At 43.5% G+C, this 14,570-nt stretch overlaps 1 long non-coding RNA gene across 1 annotated transcript; it reads right to left on the minus strand.

The window, feature by feature from the left end:
* Positions 1 to 2,143: 2,143 nt before the first annotated feature.
* Positions 2,144 to 13,737, minus strand: LOC120321948. Its single transcript, XR_005561682.2, has 2 exons — positions 2,534 to 13,737; positions 2,144 to 2,477 (listed from the first exon to the last, which is right to left on the minus strand). It is a non-coding gene; the product is annotated as an uncharacterized LOC120321948 (long non-coding RNA).
* Positions 13,738 to 14,570: the final 833 nt, after the last annotated feature.

The following is a 14,570-nucleotide window of genomic DNA, read 5'->3' on the forward strand; positions in this document are numbered from 1 at the left end:
TCTTTCCATTTCCCAGATCCCCACCGAATGCGGAAAGCCGAAAGTCCGTTTAAATGGAGCCCTTAAAACTTTGGACTGCAGTCCAAACTGCGCAGCTATCATTTTGTATGTCTTCATTAAGAGCTCCGTACAATTAGCGGCAAATTTAATTATGAATCCAATACATCAAGCGAAAAAAAGGAACTGCTGTATCTGCAAAGTTGCGAGCGAAAAGAAAACTATTTCATTTTCATTTGGGGTGCGAAATGTTAACTTTGCCAGCGACAAAACTTTTCTGACACCCAAAACTGAGGGGATGGGAGCTGGAGTTTTGGTCCCCAGTTGGTCGGTTGTATGGCTTTATTTATTTTAGCCAAGTTCAAACAGCAGTCGACAACAGTCAACAGTCGTGGCGAGAGAGTCTAGTTCTTGGCCAGCCATCCATTTCAATTCCGCTTTGCGCTAAACTTTTATTTTATGCCCACTGCCCGATACTTCTGTCTCTCCTCCATATTCTTGGTAGCACCAGCTCCAGCTTCACCAGCCTCTTCAGCTTCAGTTTCTTCTCTCTCCTCTTCTTGGCCATCTGAACCTGGCTTTTGTCTTTATGTGTCTGTTTCTGTTTCTGTTGGTGCCCTCGGTGGTACCTTACTTTACGATTATTTCCGCTGAGGCAATGCGGACATGGGATCGGGCTGGAGTTGGAGTTGGTCAGCGGATGCACTGGGGAAAATAGTTGTATCACAAGTAATCTTATTTAACTGGGCAGGCATTAATTTCAAGAGGTTCTTTCGAGTACTTAAGCTTCATACCTTTCTTACAGAAAGTATGCTTTCAGACTTAAAGATGGCTTAACTAGTAGTTTTAGTAAATTGAGTGTTAAGCACATAGATCTTTTTTATCATAGGTAGTTTCATTTTTTCTTAGTGTAAGCCCTGTGCCGTTTTTCCCGCAGTCCAACCAACGGTGCCGCTGACCTTTTCAACTCTCGCACTGCTGCCTTTCCCCTCATTAGGCTCGCAGTCTTTGGCTCTGCTTTTTGGTTTTTGGTTGGGGTTATGGCTTTGGTTTTGGTGTTTGGTCTTTGAGCGTGTGAAAGTCGTTGACTTGCACTGTTCTTGGCGTTCTTGGCGTTGTTGCGCTGCCCATGGGTGTTGCACTCATTATGCAAGTGGCCCCAGGCCCCAAGCCCCAAAGTCCGGTTGCTGGCGGCAGCTGGGAAAATTTCCCACACACACGCCCGCTAACAGCCATGAAAATCAGAGAACTCAGCAACCCCAGCAGAAAATTATACCCCAAATTGTATCAATTGTTGGCCGAGTCCAAGACTCTTGGCTGTCGGGCCAAGAATCCGAATCCGAATCCAAATCCAAGTCCGAGAGCCAGGCGCAGAGAACCGGTTAACAAAACGCTAGCTCTATAAATATACATATTTCTATGTGTGCACAATGTACATATATTTCCCAGCTCGGCAACATAAATCAGCTGCTGCTGCTGCGTTCTTGTCTTAGCCAACAGGTTTATTTGATTACGGCCAACTCTTGCCGCATTGCAAGAACTTTCAACTCTCGGATTATAAGTGTGTCTTTGTGTGTTTGCTTTGATGTTGCATAAAAGACAATGCAAAGTGCTAATGACCGAAGTTTACGCATCCTATGATTTAACTTTCTTGCATTTATCCATTCTCGCAGAAGCATCAAAGTGAGGATAATTCCCAAAAAACCAAACAAGAAAAACAACCCAAAAAGAAAATTGTGATACAAATTATTCGATTTGCAAAACCCAACTGAACTGGCAAAAAACCATAAATCCGTATATAAAAATTCCGATATAATATATATATATATATAGGTGGAAATCCCCAGAGTATATGTATCAAACGCGAACCAAATAATTCAAAGTGGGCGGTGCAAAACCATTTGAAATGCTTCACAGCAACAACGGCTACAAAAATTTCAATTACAGTGCAGCTGAAAAGTAAAACTCCAGCAATCCAACAACTACATCCACACCAACGTCACGGCCCAAAAACCAGTTAAAAGTGACTGGCAACAGCAGCAGTAATAATAGCTACAAAAAGGTAAAATATTTCAATAACCATAGAGCGGCAAAAGAGTGAGGCTCTAAAGAAATTACAAAGGTCCGCAAAATCAAACAAAATTTATAAAAGTCTGAAAAGGCTTTATTAAAACCGCATAAAAGTCCATGGAAAAGCAATAGACACCGTCAAATTGTAAACCGATTTAGCGAAATTTGAAATCAAAAAATACAAATTGAAAAGTGCAAATTGAAATGGCGATTGCGATTTAAGATTGAGCGCACCACCATGCTGAATATTTCCAGCAGCCCCACTGCTCCATTGCTCCATTGCTCCATTGCTCCACTGCAAGCAGGCAGTGTTTTGTACTTGACCCACAAATTATGCCTAGGGAACAGAACTCTTATCGCCGCCTCGCCGTGGAGGGAACTTCGAAGTGGGAACCAAAGCCGGGCCATTACTTAATGCGACGATAAAAAGTATATTTATAGGCAAACTCGGCTCATGTACAAATACCTCCATATCCGACGACTAGTTCCACGAACTACTCAAGGGGATAGACTCGGCTAATAGTTTTTGGATATGAGTAGAAAAGCTTGTGGATGACCTAACTTCTGGGAAGTTAGAGACCTTAGTTTATTCGATCACAATATCCGTGTAACTGACTCATAGAGAGAAGAATGAGAATATCTTATGCACAGTACGTTATGATTAGCAAAAACTGAGAGAGAACTGCTGGAAGTAAGCGCCCTCTTTATTTAAGCTAAATATATTTTTGAAAATGGTAGGTGTCGCCACTTTAACTTCCAACCGAATTTAGTCCCCGAAAAACACCCCAAACAAAGGCGCTCTTTTCAATCTAGAACTGCAATCAACCACCTTCAATTAAGTTCAATTAAACTACTGCTACTGTATAGGTAGAAAATCTTATCTAAAGCCAACTTCGTGGTGTCGCCTTCCGAGTCATAACAGCACCTTATATAGTACTTATTTCTTTTCCTAGTTTCCCTCTTTTTTTTGTTTTTATCAATATACCAATAACCGATTACATTATGTGTGTCAGAGGCAGACGACTTTTGGCTTTTTATAACGTTCCTTACTTTTATGAGCTCGAGATATTTTCCGTGATTCGTAATCAGAACGTCGCACTTGACGGCGCAATGAGGTAGATATCAAACAACGAAAGTGGTTAACTTTATTAATTGTTGGGCAATTACGACAGCAGCACATATACAAGTAGAAGATAGCTAAAGAGGCAAAAGGGGTTTGGGGCAAAACTTGTATCTTGGCCCTTGACTCGGTTTGGCTCTCGAGTGGCCAGCACCTCGACCTTTCAGTGGTTGCAGCTGAATAACAATGAAACCCCGGGAAAGTAGAGCAAGTATCTGTGAGACAAAGGCTTTTGGGGTTACAGATCATAAAGCCAACAGCAACAAACAAGCTCACGGAATCAAAAAAGAGCGCTGCTGAAAGCTGAAACTGCTTAGCTCAGCTCGAAGAGGAAACTTGGCGATACAGAAAGCCGAACTCAAAATAGTTTTTTAATTATCGATGTCAATTAAAATGAACTGTATGTAGATTGTAGTTGTTGTTCTCCCAGCCGCTGTTGACTCTGTATATATGTACGTCTATATAGCAGCTGCTCAAAGCGAAGCGGAGCAAGGCAACTAAAACAATAAGCCCAAACGAGAGAGTAAGATATGTACATAGCGTTCACTTGGGGGAGAAAAGCGAACTTTGGGCAAGTCATGCTCGTGCACAGCGAGAAATCGGGGCATTTCATGTGAAGTTTATTGGCGGCATCCGAAGAAAGTTCTAAATTAGGTGAAACATAATAGTTAATAGTAATGGCTTCAATTGTACCATCAAAACATGACAAATCATAAAATTTTGATACGTATTATTTGGCCAGAGGCGAGTTAAAAGCAATGAGTTTACTTGGGAAGCTACGTAGTGACGAAAGATAATGCTTATCAGAAAGTGAAGAAATTTGGAAGGCACACTAATTTCTGTCAGTGCACTCGACTTGCATGTGCTGTTCCTCTCTTTCTCGCCCCGAATGCCAGACCAGCGACCCAGACCTCCCAATAATATCCGTCACGGGTCGCCTAACGAGCCGCGCAGTAAGGCGAACTGATCGATGGTTGGAGGGGTGATTATATGGGGGAGCTCAAGGCTTGGAGAAGGGGGGTTTGTTTTGGGCGGCTCGGGGAGTGTTGCCAGCTGTCTTCGGAGAAATTCGAGTCGAAACTAGAGCCAATTCCAACTTATCTATCGACTGCTGATGGCCAAGCGCTGTTTGCGTACATTATACAACATACAATATCGACAAAAGTGAGGACCGAATCGTATACAAATATAGATATAAATATCATACATATCTAGGTATGAGGCTGATAACAAGAGCCGGCAATTGCATGAATACTTCTCTTGCATTTGTGTGTAATAGGCGGGCAATGAGACAGCAAATCGGGGGAGAAAGAGAAAGCCATAGGAAACTATATCAATAAACTTGGACTGTTTGGCTATCGGTGTGCTTGTTTATTTGCGTTTGGGAGCGGAAATATAATCACGAATCCATAAATCCATATATATGCATATGGGAAACAGGCGATGCGGCGGATAAGTGCGAGTATCTGATGAATTCAGCTAAGAGAAGTGTCAGCGAGGGGCAGGGGGAGGTGGCTCGTTGGGTCACGGCAATTGAAGTTAAGTGTGGGATGGAGTGTGAGTGTGTGTGTGCTTGTGTCCTAATTGAATTAAAGACAATTAGCGCATGTTTTCTGCAGGAAAAAGAGAGGGAATGATCTTGGAAGATCTCGCGGGAAACTCTGACCCCGCATTGCTGTGCTCCTAACCCTCCTTTCCCCTCCCCACGAACAGAAATCAATCATCAATAAAATCTAATTGAATTTATGCCGAGACTTCTCTCTCTCGACCGCCATGAAAACCAGAAATGAATCGAATGATCATTAGGTTCTTCGGTTCTGAAAGGAGCTGAATGCGTGGCGAATGTCCAAAGTCGTAATGAGGTTCGCCACATCGGAGTGCGGGTCTGGTTTGTAACTAGTTACAAACAATTATCGCCAGCACCGCAAATGGTTTTCGGAAGTGTTATTCGAACGAACTTTTGTGTGTTTCGCTTTAATAGCCAGGGGGAATTTCTGTTCTGGGAAACTACTGATTCCAAAATTGTTCTCTGTTCGGTGGGATAATTTGGGGGCAGTAGAAAGTTAGATAATCACCTGGAGCTCTGGTAGCTGACATTTCAGCTAGCTTTTGATTGAAAAGTTCTTGCCAAGTGCAATTACAATTTGGGTTCTCTTGATCTAAGCTGACCTACACATTGACATTAAACCTACGTATTATAAAGTTGCTATTATTCTTGAGAAGAGCACTTAATTCTCGCTTGTAAATATTGATTATGAAAGAATATATATATATATATATATATATCTAATGACCCCGTTGGGCAAACGACCAACGATCTCGTTGCATGCACCTAATGCTGTACCTATCTATGTACGAGTTTATACGAGTACGTGTATCTACCCAATCCGCCATCAACAATGCAATTCACTGAGGTGAAACCGCCTGCAAATGCTCAAAATTCTCCAGAGAATGCGAGTCTCAGGGCGCGGAATTGAGGGTTGGGGAGTTGTATTACCTGGTTGTTAGGGACCTAACCCAACCTCTCCCTCCCGCCCACCTCGCCTTTCGGCCATTCCGCCCCTGATAATGCTCACCACAGGTGTGTCAATGACTTGCCAGGGGATTGCGATAGCGGGTAATGAAAACGAAACGAAACGAAACCAAAATGCTAAGGCCAAAAGGGAGGCCCAGAGGGAGACAGATACGGATGCAGAGGGGCGGAGTGCTGGAGTGGTAAAGTGGTGGAGTGGTTGTGGGTAGCCAGTCAGTCACCAGGGCAATGGCAATGGCAAAGTGCACTGCGGATAATTTCCACTTCCGACATGAAACATGACAAACCAGCCGCCCGGCAAACACACGCGGCCAGAAAGAGATGGATATCCTAACAGGGGCAGGGGCCGAGGTAGGGGGTGCGACAGAGAGAGGGCGACCGGACAGATGGGCGACAGGAACAGGAAGAGAAAGAGGAAGCCAAAGGGTCAAAAGAAGGGAGCGGCGCTGGGACCAAACGCGAACCGGTGACGAGGTCAAGCCAAGACTATTAAAACAAAAAACATTACAAAATACGAGAAAAGTCTGACTGCTGCAAAGGTCGACCTCTGGAATACCCTTACGCAAAGGTTTCTTAGTGGTAGAGTGGAATGATTGGATGGAACCGATCGTTTCCACAACAGAACCTTCTTATGACAATAATCCCAAATAAGCGAATAAGTTTCAGTAATTATTTCTTTTTTACCAAAATAAGCAAAACAAGGTTAAAATGAATTGTCAAGAATTATCCAAAATACGCAAATATTCCACCAAGGTGTGGATACATTTCCCTTACTCCGTTAATGTCGACATTCTGGGAATTATAATAGAACGCTATGTAAGGGTATACCAACCAAATACAGAACCAAAAGAAAAAAAAAAAAGCGACAGCAGCGCATTTGAAGACCTAAGGCGGCTGCTCCCATGTGTCCATGTATGGCCATTTATTACTGTAGCCCGTATGTATCTGTCTCCGTGTGCACTGTGTATAGTTTTAATCAAACTGACTTGGCCACGTTTTGCTTTAGCGCCGTTTTTAAGGTGCGGTTCAGTGGCCTTTGGGTGGTCATAAAACCAATTGCGAAGCGGGCCAGAAAGAGGAAACCATCGCCATCAGCTGTCGCGCGGCTCGTTTTTAGGGGCGGGACAAGGCACGGCAGGACCTGGAAATAGTGGCAAGCCAGGAGTCCTGGAAACCAGTCCAAACTCTGGATACGCCAGCACCAACCAGGGGTTGCAACCAAGGTTAGGGGTTCGTTTTCGTTCGGTGGCTCGGCCACCGTAATTTACTACCAGCATGAGTCGGAGCAAAAGCGTCGAAAGACCTGCACGCAAGCCAAATGAACATGCAACATTAATACAAGGATACACTCGCGCACTCACACACACTCACACATGCATCGGGGTCAAGGAGCTGGGTGCTTGGGGAGGGAGTTACAAGGAATCGAGGGGTGGAAGTGGCCAAAAAGGTATCCTGTATTTTTACAGTAACCAGGCAATAAATTTCGAAATTTTATTGTAGGCGCACGTGCTTAACTGAAAGCCATATGCACTCGACCAAATTATGAACTCTACTCCATAGTCCAACAAAAATGATAATTCTTTTCCTTAATATTCAAAAACAATTGGAAGAGTTTCAAAATACGTAGCATAAGATATATTCATAAATAGAGGTTTATTTTCATTTCGAATGTCCTGGGATGGGAATTTTAATTTCGAATCAATATGTTTGCATCTGCAGACAAATATTGTTTTGCTTTCTTGTTTGTTTTGCCCATAAAGCTTTTACCCCCCATCCCCCTACCTATTGGCCTCTCAAAAATTGTCAAACATTTATTTATAAACAAATTGGCCATTTGCATTGAGTGTCGTCTTCCGCTGATTGATTGTTGAATTTGGCTCGTTTCATATTTATGTACACATCACAGAGATACCTGAGAGATACAGATACAGATACAGAAACGTTGCTTTCGTTTTGAGCAATTTATCAAAAGGCTTTAGCCCCGATGGCACCTTAAATTGATAAACTATGCAAAAGATGCAAATGTAACGCGGCAATCCATCTCCATGTGCGGAGATGAGTTTCATATATTTCCCGTGTCATGGGTTTCGTTTTCAGTTTTGAGTCTGAGGCGCTGGTACATATTTGATATTGGCCATATGTGTTACCCAATTCCCGGCAAGCCACCAACAATGCAGTCCTACATATATTACACAACACTCGTAGTACCCGCAAATGCGAAATGTGAGACGCTTGAGCGAAGGGCGACGAACAGCGGAGCTCTACAAGTGCACGACAGCGGATACAAAGATACAGAGATACAGAGATACTTGGATACTTGGATATAAGTAGATATGTAGATATAGCGATACTCCACACTCTTGAGCTAGAAATGCCGCTCATGACGCAAACATCATTACATTGCCATTGTGGCTGTCGCCTTCTGTCTTTACAATGCAATAACCGACTGGCAGTCGAGGTGCAGAGGGTCTCAAGCTGCGATGACGAGTCTAATGGAGAGATTGATCCCCATGCACGAGTTTCTGACGCGCCGCTCAGCAAAAAAAAGGTGGAAAAATAAAGCAAAACGAATCTGTATACTAATCCGAACTCGAATACCAGTGGATGTGGCTACAACTCCAAGCGCAGCGATGAAGAAGACAATGGCTTTGGTGAAAAACAATGGAAATCAGCGGGAAATGACAAATGGCAATATACGCAAACAACTCGTAGTGATGGCAGTGCGTAAAAGGGGAATGCAGCAGAAGCGCAAACTAAATTCTTAAATCCATAAAAATCATTTGAAAGTGAAATTCAGTCGGAAAAGTGATGCAGCACTAAAGTGGAATTCCATATGAATTCAACTTTAAATAAACTACACGACTTAATAGAATCTAATGATTCAGAAAAAACTAAATAAAGTAGTAACGAAGTTGGACTGATTTATTTTATACATCCTTCCCATTCACGAAGCCATCTCTAATGGGTAAACTGCATTGATAGACTGCCGGCAACCTCGTCATCATCATCATCATCATTATCATCAGAAAGCCATTCGTTCGCCCGAGCCACATCATATGAAGATATTTATGTGTTGTGTACGGCGAGTATTTCCAACTGTTAGTGGAGATTATTACAAAGTATCCGATGCCGCGGGCCCAGTCTTTTTTTGCTTGCCCCCAGCTGAAGCTCCAGCTCCAACTCCAGAGCCAAGTCAAGTCGACTTGAGTTGAGCAGCCATTGAAGATCGAACGAGAGGAGGCGCTTTTGTGCTGAGCTTGACTGTTGTTGCATCACATAGATTTGCATTTTGGCTGCAGCCGCAGTTGGTTTCCAGTCAGGCAGTCGATGATTTGAAGTGCAGCTAAAAGCCGAGTGAGCTGACATTGCCGGAGCCGAGAAGTAAGAGTCTACAAAACTGTGGCCCAAGTGCTTTAAGTTGGCTCAAGTTGAGAGCAAGACGAAAACAAAGCGAAATGTGTAGCTAAATAAATAGATTTCGCGCTTCGGTTTGCAGCGAGCCACCTGTTGACGCCATGCAAATTTGCGCAACGTATTACCCCTTCCTTGCCAAAGTTCTGTATCCGTTTACACCTCGAGTTGGTAATAACTACACATACCTATAGTCATATGCTTCACTGGAAAGCCGCCAATCGATGACCGACAATGGGAAAATCACCGCTGACTTAGCAGCGCATTTTCAATCCCCTTGGTCGTTCAACCACAGTTTGCTTAACCCACTCGTCAGATACTTTCCATTTTCTACTCATTATGGGTAATTATGCGGATACTTATGCAGCTACTCCAACAACTGGTCATTTGCATAAACTTCCACAAAGTGTTCATCAACTCGAGCGGGGTCCCATTTGCATTTGACACCGCGTTGAGTGAGGAAACCTTCCAGCTCTCTGCCATTCGAGCGATCAGCGTGTGCGGCCAAAAAGGCAAATTAATCATGGCTTTGGTTCGCAGAGATCGCAAAGATCACATAGAGATGTCATGCTCACAAAAATTACCAAGAGCGAGCTAATGACCTGATATTTTGTTATTTTTTAGTTTTAGGGGAAGGTAAAACATTTTTTAAGTTTTAAGGTATTGCTCATTTATAGTTCTGTCAAGTACAAGGAAGTCCAAGTAAACTACATTAACAATTTTAGTGTACAATGCTTAATAACCAAACTGGTTTGCCATCACCCGGGAAATATATTCCCCGAGGAAAAGTGCAAAACACCTTTCTTGTATGGTATTAAATGTAGTGCCCCTGGGAGATTCTTCAAAGGCCCAAAAGTCATCCGTTTGAAGTTCTTTTCAAGCCGCGAGTGCGCCTTAAACTGGTTTAACTAGTTCTTTGCGATGACATTCATTAGCTAAGATTCTTGTCTAGACTCTGACCAAACTTAGCTTGCCACATTTTTGATCGCCTACATCGCAGACAGCGCTTCTTCAAGCTCCGCTTGAGTTACAGCCCCAACCTCTTGGGGCCTTGACTTGGCTTTGGCTTTGGCTTTGTCATTTGGCGTGGCGCATCTAACAAATTACAGCGTCTCTTGCGTAGGCGTCGCTGTCAGCCAACTCCCTCTGCGCTGCACCGGCAGAAAATCTGTTCAAGTTTGGACTAAACTATAAATTATAAATGGCTCTTTATTGTTAAGCACATTCTTTCTAGAGGGAACATACATTTTATATAAATCGAACCTATAAGTATATCAACCTACTTTAGTCCTAATAAAATATTTTAGTTGCTTCCATATACAAATGCACCTATTTTTCACAGTGCTGAAATGTGTTCCACTTTTGCTGGCTGCTTTTCCTGTCGCCAAACAATTTCTCGGCGCTCTCAGTGGGTTTCCGGCTTCTTCCCCTTGCTGTGGAGCTCTGCATTGTTTTGGCTTGGCCAGATTTCTACCACCTCCACTGTCGACCCCCAGCGGGATTCCTACCTGCTCTATTTTCCATTGCCAGGCTTCACTGTAAGCCGGGACACTTTGTCGGGTGTCTGCTGTATGTGCGGCTCTGGGCCGGAAAATTGGGGGGCAGAGGCGGAGAAGACGGGCGCAATTGATGAACATGTTAAGTGCTTTGCCGAGGGGTTGGCCCAAAGTTTTCTAGAACGCCTTTCCTTCTTCCATCCGCTTTGTTTGTGGGTGGCTGGGAGGTGTTAAGTGGTTGTGGCTTGCCCGCCGGCGTCTGCTGCTGGAAAAGTCAATTATGGCCGGGCTTTGTTCAAGTGCCGGCGAGCTGAGGGAGAGTTTCGGGCTTGAAACTGGAGCACATGTGTGTGCCAGGCTGAGCACCAAAAAGGAGGAACAACAATCGCCTGAAAAATCGTTGGTTGGTGTTTCCCTAAATCTGCGTTTACAAATCGCCAGTTTGCAAACCGATTCGAGGGTTGGGGATCACCTTGGCGTTACATATGGGCTAGCTGGTCGCTAGCTCTGCAGTCGCATTAATTAAATGCTAAATTTAACACAAAGTCAATTATGCTAATCAGCCGAAACTCCAGCCTGCCACTTACACATTTCCACCCTGTTCCACTGTGTCGCTGCCTTCATTTTCCTTGGCTTAGACACGAGCTCTGTGCCAAATTTGATTGCCAATAAGCCACAAGTATGCCCAGTGGGGGGATTTATTTTGTCTGCTGCCGTTTCCTGATGCTCCCTACGAAAATTCGCCATCAGCCCTAGTCCTTGAGTCCTCGAGTACCAGCCATTCGTTTGCTGTGATTGTATTCTGTGGTTTGGCCTTCCTCTGTTTCGGAATTTCATTTTCGGCAGCAATTACAAATTAGATAAACCGCACAAGAACAATCAAAAGTGCGTGAAATGTTTGCAGGGGAGGAAGCTCAAACGGCTAAAAAGAAGATCGATTTAAAACATACAGGGAAGCTGTAAAAGTTGTTCTTAATTTGTTCAGCAAACTTCAGCTTTAATAATGAACATTCTGCCATGGCCTTTTTCACTGCTGAACATTTTATATCTACTTGGACTGCAGATTAGCTTGAATTTATAATGAGGCAATGATTTGGGCAGTCGCCAAATGAATCATAACATCATAAAAGGTGCTTCTTTTCCGATACCCATTTAAGGTTTCCTAATCGACTTTAGTTTCGCCCTCTTTCTCTCATCTACCTTTCTCGCGCTGCTTCTCCCACCTGTCGACACCTGTTCTTCGCCGGGTAGCATCTGTTTATCTTGCGTCATCCAGCGCCAAGCGGCATTAAATCAAAACCACTTCCGTGCCAACTGTCACTCGACTGTCCCCCGACCCCCCTGGCAGTCCCACTCCTCCTCCAGTTCCCTCACCTCCTCTACTTGCACTGATCTCCTGGTTTGCTCACACGATTCTTCACTCCGCCGGCGACAACCAGTTTTCTGTTCTGTGTCCGCTGCTCTGCTGAAGTAAGTAAGCAAAGGGAAACGGAATGCGCCCACCCATCCATCCATCCATCAAAAAGGGCTGCCAGCATGTAATCCGAGACTCCGACAGTCGGTGGGCGAGTGTGTGTGTGTGCAGAACCCCAGACACCCCCAATCAGACAAAACTGCCACCCCTTCAGAATTCGGAACAGGTAGTCACAGAGAAAGAAATTCCGACATCTCTAGACAAACATTCAAGATGATTAACCACAAAAAATATAAACTCTAGCCCCATAATGTTACCAATCTATGTATGAGGTATTCCTCATTATCCTATTGGCTAATATCTATGATTAAAGGTATAACATTATCCAAAATTACCTAAAATGCCCATAAAAAGATACTGCTTGCTTACGAACTTATTTTTTCTCACTGCACTGGAGTTGAGGATATGAAAGCATTCGGATGCCAAGTCTGAGCTGCTCATAAGTAAATATCGCCAGAGTTTTTGTCTTCAAAAGCTGTCACTTACTTTATTGTGTATGGGTTGCCGCACTCACTCCATATTTTAAATTTCCATTTATTTTGCAAGAGGCTAATTGGGGAAGCAGCTCCTGCCAAAAGGCCCAGATTCCGAGTGTCGAGCTGTAGAGTTTGTCCAGTTCTACAGGCTTTTCTTATCTGTCACCTCGCTGAAGATTTCTGCTTCCCAATCGCTGCTCCTTTTTAGCTATTTGCCAGCCTTGCATATCATTAGCATTAGCAGCCAAACACTTTGAGATACTTCTGTATCTGGGAACGTAATTCCTCTTGATGGATACAGTTATGTAGCTTTGACTGATTTGCCATTGACAGATAGGAATGTACGCTGATTGGAAGTCTCAGCAACCATTTATTCCCCATTTCCGACCAGAGGGAAACCCCAAACAGTCAGTCAGGAGTAGAGGGAATATACGAAGCAAAGGAACGTAAAACAAAACCATAGAAAGCATTCTTTAAACAGGAATAAGAGCCGAGCCAAGGGCTGAACTAATTTTCCGGGCAAGGGGAAGAACGGGGCTTGGCTTACAGTATTAGCCGGGCCGAAAAGGGGGCGAAAACATGACCAGCCCCAAGTGGGTATCTCCGGGAAAAGGAGAGTTCATGAGCTATGAACTCGGACCGTACTCCATACTCCATTCTTCGCCTCTTTATTCCTCTTGCTTGGTGAAAGGCTCTTGACCACAAAAATTGTTTCGCCATCGCTGCACAAACACATACCGCAAATCACAGACTAAACTCGAATTGGAGCTCTGAAGTCGGTCCGCCATATCCGATATTTTGCCTTTCGCCTTTTGCATTAACAAATTGTGGCAACAATTGGCCAGAGCAGCAAAAACAGAGGCCGAAAATCAATGACCATACTCCGCAAACAAATCGATTGTCTAATACATGCAATTTGCGTTTGCAAAGGGAACGAATTTCAGTTGAGCTTTGAACACTTTTAAATTTTGGCGTCTTAAAATTTATGAGGCTTCTGTGCTGCTGAAAACCATTTAAATTTTACAATTCTCCGTATGCCGCTCTTCTTAGTTAAATTTAATTGATTTTCTATGAGTTGAAAATATTGATTTATGCTTGTTTTGAACCATAAATTTGGGCATACAATTTTTAAGTAGCCACAAAGTCCATAATTTAATGCTTTTAAGTATCAGGAAATAAAATGCAATATTTTAATAAGCAAATAACTAATGAGTGCTTCTCTTTTATCTTTGCAGGTGAGCTAAATCCAAAGTTCTTTGTGCCCCAAAAAAAAAAGGAATACGAAAATGTTTTCGTAAGTAAGCGCAGAGCCAACAAAAGTTTTTCATCGAGTTTGATCTGCATAATGCCTTTTACTTCTCTTCTTTTTCATCCGAGCTCCTTTTCTGCTGCTGCTCTGCTCTCCTTTTTGTTCAGGAACAACAATAAATCATGGCGAAATTTCCCCAGTCGGATTTTCATTTTATTGCATTTACTTAGTGTTATTATATTTCTGCTCCTGGCCTCCTCCATTGGGCGTCGAGTTTTAATGATTATGCCAGCCTTCTACTTTTCAGTGCCCACTGCGAGTGGGTCTTAACTATTGTTAAGTACTCTTGGCCAAGTTTTCTGCCTGCCGAAGATAAAGCTTTCAGCGTTTTTTATTCTCTTTCTAAGTACCGAGCAGCTGCTTATGATAATCGAGGAGAAATGAACAGAATCTCCCGAGTTTCCGGACTTCTTTTAAGCCGCCAGTGTGTCTGTCTGTCAAGTGCATCTGTGTGTGTGTGTGTCTGTGAGTGTGTGCGTGTTGGTGTGAGTGTGTTGGTGGTGCTCAGTGTGTGGGTGGCTCTCTGTCCAATAGCAAATTACCCGATGCACTTTGCCTGCTGAGCCGATGCTTCAGCCTTAGCTTCAGCTTCTGCCTCCGAGTGCGCTTTCCGCAGCTAATTGACATCATACTGAACTCATTCACATTAATTAATGACATCATTCCCAAGCCGGGTCAGCAATG

Source organism: Drosophila yakuba, chromosome 3R, assembly GCF_016746365.2.
Source record: "Drosophila yakuba strain Tai18E2 chromosome 3R, Prin_Dyak_Tai18E2_2.1, whole genome shotgun sequence".
Lineage (NCBI taxonomy): Eukaryota > Metazoa > Arthropoda > Insecta > Diptera > Drosophilidae > Drosophila > Drosophila yakuba.